At 48.4% G+C, this 8,531-nt stretch overlaps 1 pseudogene; it reads left to right on the plus strand.

Annotated features, from left to right (window-relative positions):
- Nucleotides 1-5,007: 5,007 nt before the first annotated feature.
- LOC119287274 lies at nucleotides 5,008-7,624 on the plus strand (annotated as a pseudogene).
- Nucleotides 7,625-8,531: the final 907 nt, after the last annotated feature.

Here is an 8,531-nt window from a genome sequence, read left to right on the forward strand (position 1 = left end):
CTTCTTCTTCGCCGTCTTCCATTATAACCCTTATTTCTCCGTGCCTCGTCCAAACATTATAGTGTGGCATGAAACCCTTGTAAAGCAGGTGGGTGTGAAGGATTTTCCGCTTAGAGTAAGACAATGTATTCCCACATTTATTGCATGGACAACACATAAAATCATTCTGCTTGTTTGCCTCAGTCGCATCGAGAAACTCATGCACGCCCTTAATGTACTCGGAGGTGTGTCTGTCACCGTACATCCATTGCCGGTTCATCTGCGTGTATTATATATAATTAAGTGTCCAAATTAATAGAAGTTCATCATCACATTAAAACCAAAGTACATACATAGTTCTCATCTAACAACATATAGCTCTCAAGAGCATCTAATTAATTAAACCATACATTGAAACTATGTAAAACATTTCAATGCGAAAACAAATGCGATCATAATCGCAACCAAGGTAACAATTGATCCAACGACATAATGATACCAAGCCTCGGTATGAATGGCATATTTTCTAATCTTTCTAATCTTCAAGCGCATTGCATCCATCTTGATCTTGTGATCATCGACGACATCCGCAACATGCAACTCCAATATCATCTTCTCCTCCTCAATTTTTTTATTTTTTCCTTCAAAAATTGTTTTCTTCTTCAACTAATTTTAACCTCTCAACAATAGGGTCGGTTGGAATTTCCGGTTCACATACCTCCTAGATAAATAAAATCCATGTCACGTTGGTCGGCATAATTATCATAAACAATAAATGAACCAATAGTTATAAAGATAATATATACCACATCCGAATCATAGACATGTCACGTTGGTCGGCATAATTATCATAAACAATAAATGAACCAATAGTTATAAAGATAATATATACCACATCCGAATCATAGACAGGACGAGGCCCGACGGGGGCAGATACCAAAACCATCGCACTATATAAGATGCAATAATAAAAGTAAGAAAATAATACAAGTATCTATGTAAACATACAAGTAAGAATATTTTTCCTTTCAGAAAGAAGATAAGAACAAGAGGCTCACCATGGTGGTGTCGGCGATGAGCTCGGCGCGGGTGATCGACGGCGGTGAAGACGGGGACGGGGCGTGACGGACCGCTAAACCTAGAAAAATATTGAGGAAAATGGAGCTTGGAGGTAGAGCTTGGAGAGGAGAAAGCTTAAGTAGTGTGGCTCGGGCATTCCATCGAACACCTTGTGTGCATAGGAGGTGAGCTAGAGCACCACCAAGCCCTCTCCCCCTCGGCGGCCAGAAAAAACAGAGCAGTGTGCTTTGCTCTCACGCGAGGGGGTATATATAGGCACCTCATTGGTCCCGGTTGGTGGCTTGAACCGGAACCAAAGGAGCCTTTGGTTTCGGTTCAAGCCACCAACCGGGACCAATGATGGTGGGCCAGGAGCTAGGCCCATTGGTCCCGGTTCGTCCCACCAATTGGGACCAAAGGTCCAGACGAACCGGGACCAATGGCCCACGTGGCCCGGCCGGCCCCCTGGGCTCACGAACCGGGTCCAATGCCCCCATGGGTCCCGGTTCTAGACTGAACCGGGACTAATGGGCTGACCAGGCCTGGACCTTTGCCCCCTTTTCTACTAGTGATGGGATCTAATTTTGAAGATATCGACGCAAGAAATCCAACGGTTAAAATAGTTCGAGATTTGGACGAACGGTTTAAGAGATAAACCATTTTGAATAAACGGATCTATACGAAAGGGAAAACTAGCAGGTTGTGACAAGTGGCACACATGCAGCGCGCCATTTGTCACAACCTGAGAAGGTGGGAGCGGTCTTTGCGATGAGTACTACTTAATTAGTGATTTCAAGTGACGTTACATTTTTCTTAAAAAAAGGAAAGACAAAAAACAGAGGAATAGGAAGAAGTACCGTCGACTAGGAAGGCCCAGTAGAAATCGCCCGGCCCAGTATAAGTCAGTGTGCAGGCCAGCTCGCACGAGTCTGCCTGGCCTGGTTCGCTCGTAAAGCCGTTTCCGTATCATGCGCGTGTTGAGTTTGTAAAAAAAATTGGAATCGTATCCGCGTAAAACCATAGTGATTTGTAGAGTCCGCGTATAATCAATTAATCTGTTAGAAGTTGGTTATTCTTCTACAGTAATACTATAAATAATTAATGGGGAGGATGTGCGCTGGCAACAGAATAGAACCCAACTCGACCATCACTGTCACGTAGGTACGATTAAATACAATTTTTTACCCCGAACCGAGTAAATTAGATATATTTATACCAAACTTCTATATTTACTTATAACCCTTTTTTAACATACCATAAATGATACTCAGATGATATGTTTTATCTGAGTCGAGTACTTTTCTTGTAAGTTAATTGTGATACTTAATTAGATCATAATGCTGAAATATTAATGTTTGTGTCTTATAATGCAGTTGCAAATCTTCATGAAAAATATGCATCTACTGTGATAAATTTGAACCATGTTTATAGAGAAAATTATATTAGTTTTTCTATCTCCAATAAACTGCATCTTATAGTGTCGATGATCAAATTGTTCCGCAAAGAAAAGATGTTCAAACTGAATCCTCAAATATGTTAGAAAAAATAAGGAAAAACCAAAGAAACGAAATGTTTTTCACAAATGAATTTGTAGTAATCTCATGGACATAGTGTGTATATATAAATATGTGTGTATCCGTAAATATCTTAGTAGAGCATATTGTCTCGGAAATATTCTCATACTGGTTTCTAGCTTATGCTTAGGTATATAGAAATAAAAAATTTGATGCTTTCCAGGGCTTGTCACCAAATACAAAATATGTTGCCTTTATCGTATATTTTTTTTTGTTTAAATGAGTCTCAAGTGTTGTAGCGCATTCAACAAATTCGGGAAAAAAATTGCGCAAAAAATATGTTTTCTTTTTTTTTTCATTTGCAGAGGCACGATTTTGCTTCGGCGAGAGGCATGACAATGACTCTCAGGAACGGGAAAAAACTTGTTTTCTGTTTGTTTTTGCATCCGCGGGAGGCACGTTTTTGCTTTCCCGACAGACACGACCATGACTCTCGGAAACACGAAAACACACGTTTCCTATTTTTTTTCTTGATCCGCGGGAGGCATGGTTTTTCTTTTGTGAGAGGCACGACCATGACTCTCGAAATGAAAAAAAGTGTTTTCTGTTTTTTTCTTCTCCTAGAGGCACGATATTGCTTCCGCGAGAGTCACAGTTTTTCTTTCGCGAGAGGCACGACCGTGCCTCTCGAAAACGAAAAAAATGTGTTTTTTACTTATTTTTTTCTTTCATGAGAGGCATGGTTTTGTTCCCGCGCGAGAGATGGTTGCTTTCGCGAGAGGCACGACAGTGCCTTCTCGGAAATGGAAAAAAATGTGTTTTTTGTTTGATTTTTCCTTTCACGAGAGGCACGTTTTGCTTCCGTGAGAGGCATGGTTGTGATTTCGTGAGAGGCACGGTCGTGTCTCTTTGGGAAAGGGAAAAAACCATGCTCCCGGTTCAGTTGTTTCATCCGTTTTTTTTTCATGAAAAAAAGTTCATCAAAACCTATCAACACGGGATCTAGTTTTGAAGATATCGACGCGAGAAATCCAATGGTGAGAACAGTTCGAGATTTGGACGCACGGTTTAAGAGATAAAACATTTTGAATGAACGAACCTACGAAAAAAGGGATAATACCAGGTTGCGACAAGTGGCACACATGCAGCGCGCCACTTGTCAAAACCTGAGAAGGTAGAAGCGATCTTTGCGAGGAGTACTCCACAATTAGTGATTTCGAATGACTTTACTTTTTTTCGTCGAAACAAAAGGAAACACAAAAAACAGAGGAATAGGGAGAAGTAGCGTCGACAAGGAGGGCCGAGTAGAAATCGCCCGGCCCAATAGAAGTCGGTGTGCAGGCTAGCTTGCACAAGTCTGCCTGATCTGGTTCGCTCGTAGAGCCGTTTCCGTATTGTGCGAGTGTTGAGTTTGTAAAGATTTTCGGGATCGTATATCCTTTTTTCCTCCTGTTCCTGGCGGTTGGAACCCTAGCCGCCGCCAGGAAATGCCAATCTTCCAGTGTCGTCCTCCGGCTGCTCATCTCCGCCGGCGACCCCGGTCGTTGGTTGTGACGGGGTTCGCCGGATCCACACGTGTGTATCGTTTTTACTCCCTTGCAGTCTATGTTTTCAGGCTTCTCATCATCTTTGCTTCGGCGGCGACGATGACGGCGCTGAATAAAGATTCTTCGAATCCTTCCCTGACGAGGCCATCGGCCCTATGGTTGGGGATGTATTTTGAAACCAGTCTCTTCAAGCAAGGATAGCGTGGCGATGGCGGCATCCTCGTGGTGGACCTGTGTCCTCGGGCTCCGCCGTTTCGACGGCGTTTGCTCCAGCGTCGGCAGAAGCTTGGGAGGTAGTCCGGGAGCGAATGCAGATCGTGGTCTGCATCGACGACATCTGGAAGACGGAACATGTGTTGTGTTCGTGGTTCATGGACGGCAGGTATGGTTTCGTTCTGCGACGTCTTAGTCGCGTTGGGGTGCCAGATCTAGAGTTCGATGGCCTGTCCGGGATATTGCCCCGGTATGATTCGTTCAACGGTAAGGGCTTTACTTTTGGTGGGCCACCTTGGAGATCCGCAAAGCTGCATATGAGCGATGGAGCCGCGTCGAGTTCGGGGGAGGTGATTCGTCATTCTTTTCTTCGGTGGTTGCTGGTGTGGTGTCGGAGGCAGATGATGAACGTTGGTGTCAAGCTCAGAGATGTTCTGTTATCTTTTTAGTTTTATCGTGACTTGTACTTTAATCTTTATGATATATAAACGAGACACGTATTGCCATGAAAAAAATCCGGATCGTATTCGAGTAGAACCGTTGTGATATGTAGAGTCCGGGTAGAATATATCAATGTGTTAGAAGTTGATTCTTCTTCTTCTTCTGCAATAGTAATATAAATAATCAAGGGTGAGGACGTACGCTGGCGACACAACGCGACACAACTCGATCGAAACAAGTCCTTGGTATATAGCCATGGATTTCTTGCCAAAGACAAGCACGATGGCATCGTCGCCGGAGGGGGCAGCGGTGGTGGACGCGTACAAGAAGGCGCTCGCCACGGCGGCCACGGTGAGCGCGTACGCCATGCTGGCGCGCGGCATGGCGCGGGAGCTCCTCCCCGACGAGATGCGCGCCGCGGTGCGCTGGGCCGCTGCGTTCGTGCGCTCCCGCTACAGCGCTCCCGAGAAGCAGCGGCATACGATTGTCATCCGGCGGGTGCTCGGCGGCGTCGGCCTCGGCGGCGGGTACAACGAGAACGACCTGTTCGACGCGGCGCTCACGTACCTGGCTACCAAGATCAACCCGCAGAGCATGAGCCGGCTCTGCCTCGCGCGCACCCGCAACAAGGAGCCCGGCGGGAGCGCCAGCTGGAGCACGCTCCTGAGCATGGAGAACGGGGGCTCCACCACCGACACCTTCCAAGGCGTTGAGTTCCGGTGGACGTCCATCGAGAGCGGCGGCGACGGCGGCAAGAGTAGGGCCCAGGAATCCCTGGAGCTCAGCTTCGACGCGGAGCACACGGAGACGGCGCTCCACAAGTACGTGCCCTTCATCATGTCCAAGGCGGAGGAGCTGCGGCTGCGAGACCGCGCGCTCAAGATCTTCCTGAACGAGAGCTCGAGCTGGAGAGGCATCAACCACCACCACCCGGCCACCTTCGACACGCTCGCCATGGAACCGTCCATGAAGCAGGCCGTGATGGACGACCTCGACCGCTTCCTCAAGCGCAAGGAGTACTACCGGCGGATCGGCAAGGCGTGGAAGCGCGGCTATCTCCTCTACGGCCCGCCCGGGACCGGCAAGTCCAGCCTGGTGGCCGCCATGGCCAACTACCTCCGGTTCAACCTCTACGACCTTGACTTCTCCGGGGTCTACGACAACTCGTGCCTGCAGAGGCTGCTCATGGACATGCCCAACAAGTCCATCCTCGTCATCGAGGACATTGACTGCAGCTTCGACACCATGTCCAGGGAAAAAGACGGCAAGCTACGCCAGGCGACCGACACCGACACCGACACAGACGAGGACGGCGACGACTACGACGACGTCGGAGCAAGAGGATACTTCCGGGGCCGTGAGCGCAACAAGATGACATCCTCGTCATCGACGGCCTGTGGTCAACGACCGGCGAGGAGCGCGTCATCGTCTTCACCACCAACTACAAGGACCGCCTCGACCGGGCGCTGCTACGGCCGGGCCGCATGGACATGCACGTCTACATGGGACACTGTGGCTGGGAGGCCTTCAAGACGCTGGCACGGAACTACCACCTTGTCGACGACCACGCTCTCTTCCCGGAGATTAAAGAACTGCTTGCGGCGGTGGAGGTTACGCCGGCAGAGGTGTCCGAGATGCTGCTGCGGAGTGAGGACGTCGACGTTGCGCTGCGTGTGCTTATGGAGTTCCTCAAAGTAAGGAGAAGCAAAACAAACGACAAGCAGCAGAACGACGGCATAACTAACTAGATAGCAGAGACGGCTAGTTGTCTCTGTGTGTTGCAACCGGTCATACATACTGTAACAATTTTAGCGGTTCAATATCCATCGTGTCCGGCATCCCACCATATATATTTGTAGATTTTGGTGAGTTTTGATTTTAGGCTAGATAGGTGGGTCATCGCCTCAAATCGACGGGCACTATAGCTTAGCCACTTCCTAAAACACGCCAACAGATAAGATCCTCGATTGGCACAAGAAAAGTGTCGCCCGGCTCCTTGGCCCTCCTCCTCCGGCGGTGCTGCCGTCGTGAGCGAGCATGGGGAAGGTAGCCAGGTCTCTCCTCCGTCAAGTAGGTGTAAGATTAGGTTTAGGACTGAGTCTAGGTTTGCCTCTATGGCGTTTGACGTGATGTCGAGTTGGAGCTTCGTCCAGGCGTCCTCGAGCAGCGCCTGGCGGCTGGTTCTCTCCTGAGGTGAGCTTCCATGGTGGAAGTCGACAGCGGGTGGTAGATCTGGTGATAGCTTCCTTAATAAGCTCGAATCTTTCCTTGATCTGGAGGATCTCCGTCGCCTTGTTCCATTTGTTCGTCGCTGTCGTGGAGATGGGGACAGAAAGTGGAAGAGGTGGAGCGCAAGTTTGTTTCGATTGGGTTTGTGCATATTCTCATCGGTGCTTGGAGTGGAGCTACGGCGCCTACTGGAGCTGCCGGTCTCCGACGCCTCCCAGGTGACCTTTCTGGCCGAAGGGCGGCCTGGTGAAGCCATGCTGGCTTCGTTTCTTCCTCCTGGCTTGATGCCATTTGAGAGGCAGCTGTTCAACTTCAACATGGAGTCCTCATCTTCCATCTTTGTCCAGAGATGGAGTAATGGCGGTCCGGTGATCCCAAGTGGCCACGTCCCCGGTGATGGCCGGACTGGATCTACGCTGGAGTTGAGTATTGGACCCGATTGTAATCTTAATCATCAGGATGGGGTCCTCCTTGTTAGTTTCAGGGACTATGATGTAATTTCCTTTTCTTTTGAGTCCTGGTATGAGCTCTGTACTGCAGCCGCTGATAGTTAATGGATGCTCTGGGTCCTTCCGGACCCTTTCTCTGTTCAAAAAAAAAAGATTTGATTTGGATATGAATAGAGGAAGACAGGAAAAGTTTTGATTATTTGTTGAGCTTTTGATAAAAAAATATTTAATTTGATTGACTTCATGCATGACATGATTGTGGATGGAGGGACGAAACCAAACCAAATGATCAATGAACTCTCCTTTAATAGTAATAAACAAAATTATGTCTATAATATGTTTATATCTTGGGGTAATCGAGTTGGTTTTTTTTTGCAAAAAAACTCCCAATCTATTCAGCTTCAATGGCAATACAACGAACACCAAAAATAATAAAAATTACATCCAGGTCCGTAGACCACCTGGCGACGACTACAAGCACTGAAGCGAGCCGAAGGCGTGCCGCTGTCATCGCCCTTCCCTCGCTGGAGCTGGACAAAAATTGGTGTAGTAGACAGTCGGAAAGTCGTCGTGCTAAGACCCCATAGGACCAGCGCGGCAGAACAGCAACCGCCCCCGATGAAGAGTAGCGTAGATCGAAAGGATCCAACCTGAAGAAACACAAACGTAGACGAACTACGACCAGATCTGAGCAAATCCACCAGGGATAGATCTGCGGAGACACACCTCCACATGCGCACCGACGATGCTAGACACACCACCGAAGCGGGGGCTAGGCGGGGAAGACCTTATTCCATCTTCAGGGAGCCGCCGCTGTCTCGTCTTTGTGAACAGGACACGAACCCTAACAAAACTTGAAGAAACACCTAAAAACGAAGCCCTCCCACCGGCAAGGACCGGGATCCACCGCGCCACCATGGCCCTAAGGCCACCAGAGACGAGGCGGACCGGCGGCGGCGCCAACGGGAGGCAAAGAAACCCTAAGCTTTTCTTGGGGAGGAGACTGCTCTCGATGCCCGCTACCAATAGTTAACTTTTTTTAAAGGCAAAGCAAAGCTTTATAGATTAATAGTGCGTGGGCAAATCACCCAAGGCACATG

The sequence above is a fragment of the Triticum dicoccoides genome, chromosome 4A, assembly GCF_002162155.2.
Source record: "Triticum dicoccoides isolate Atlit2015 ecotype Zavitan chromosome 4A, WEW_v2.0, whole genome shotgun sequence".
In the NCBI taxonomy this organism is placed as follows: Eukaryota; Viridiplantae; Streptophyta; class Magnoliopsida; order Poales; family Poaceae; genus Triticum; species Triticum dicoccoides.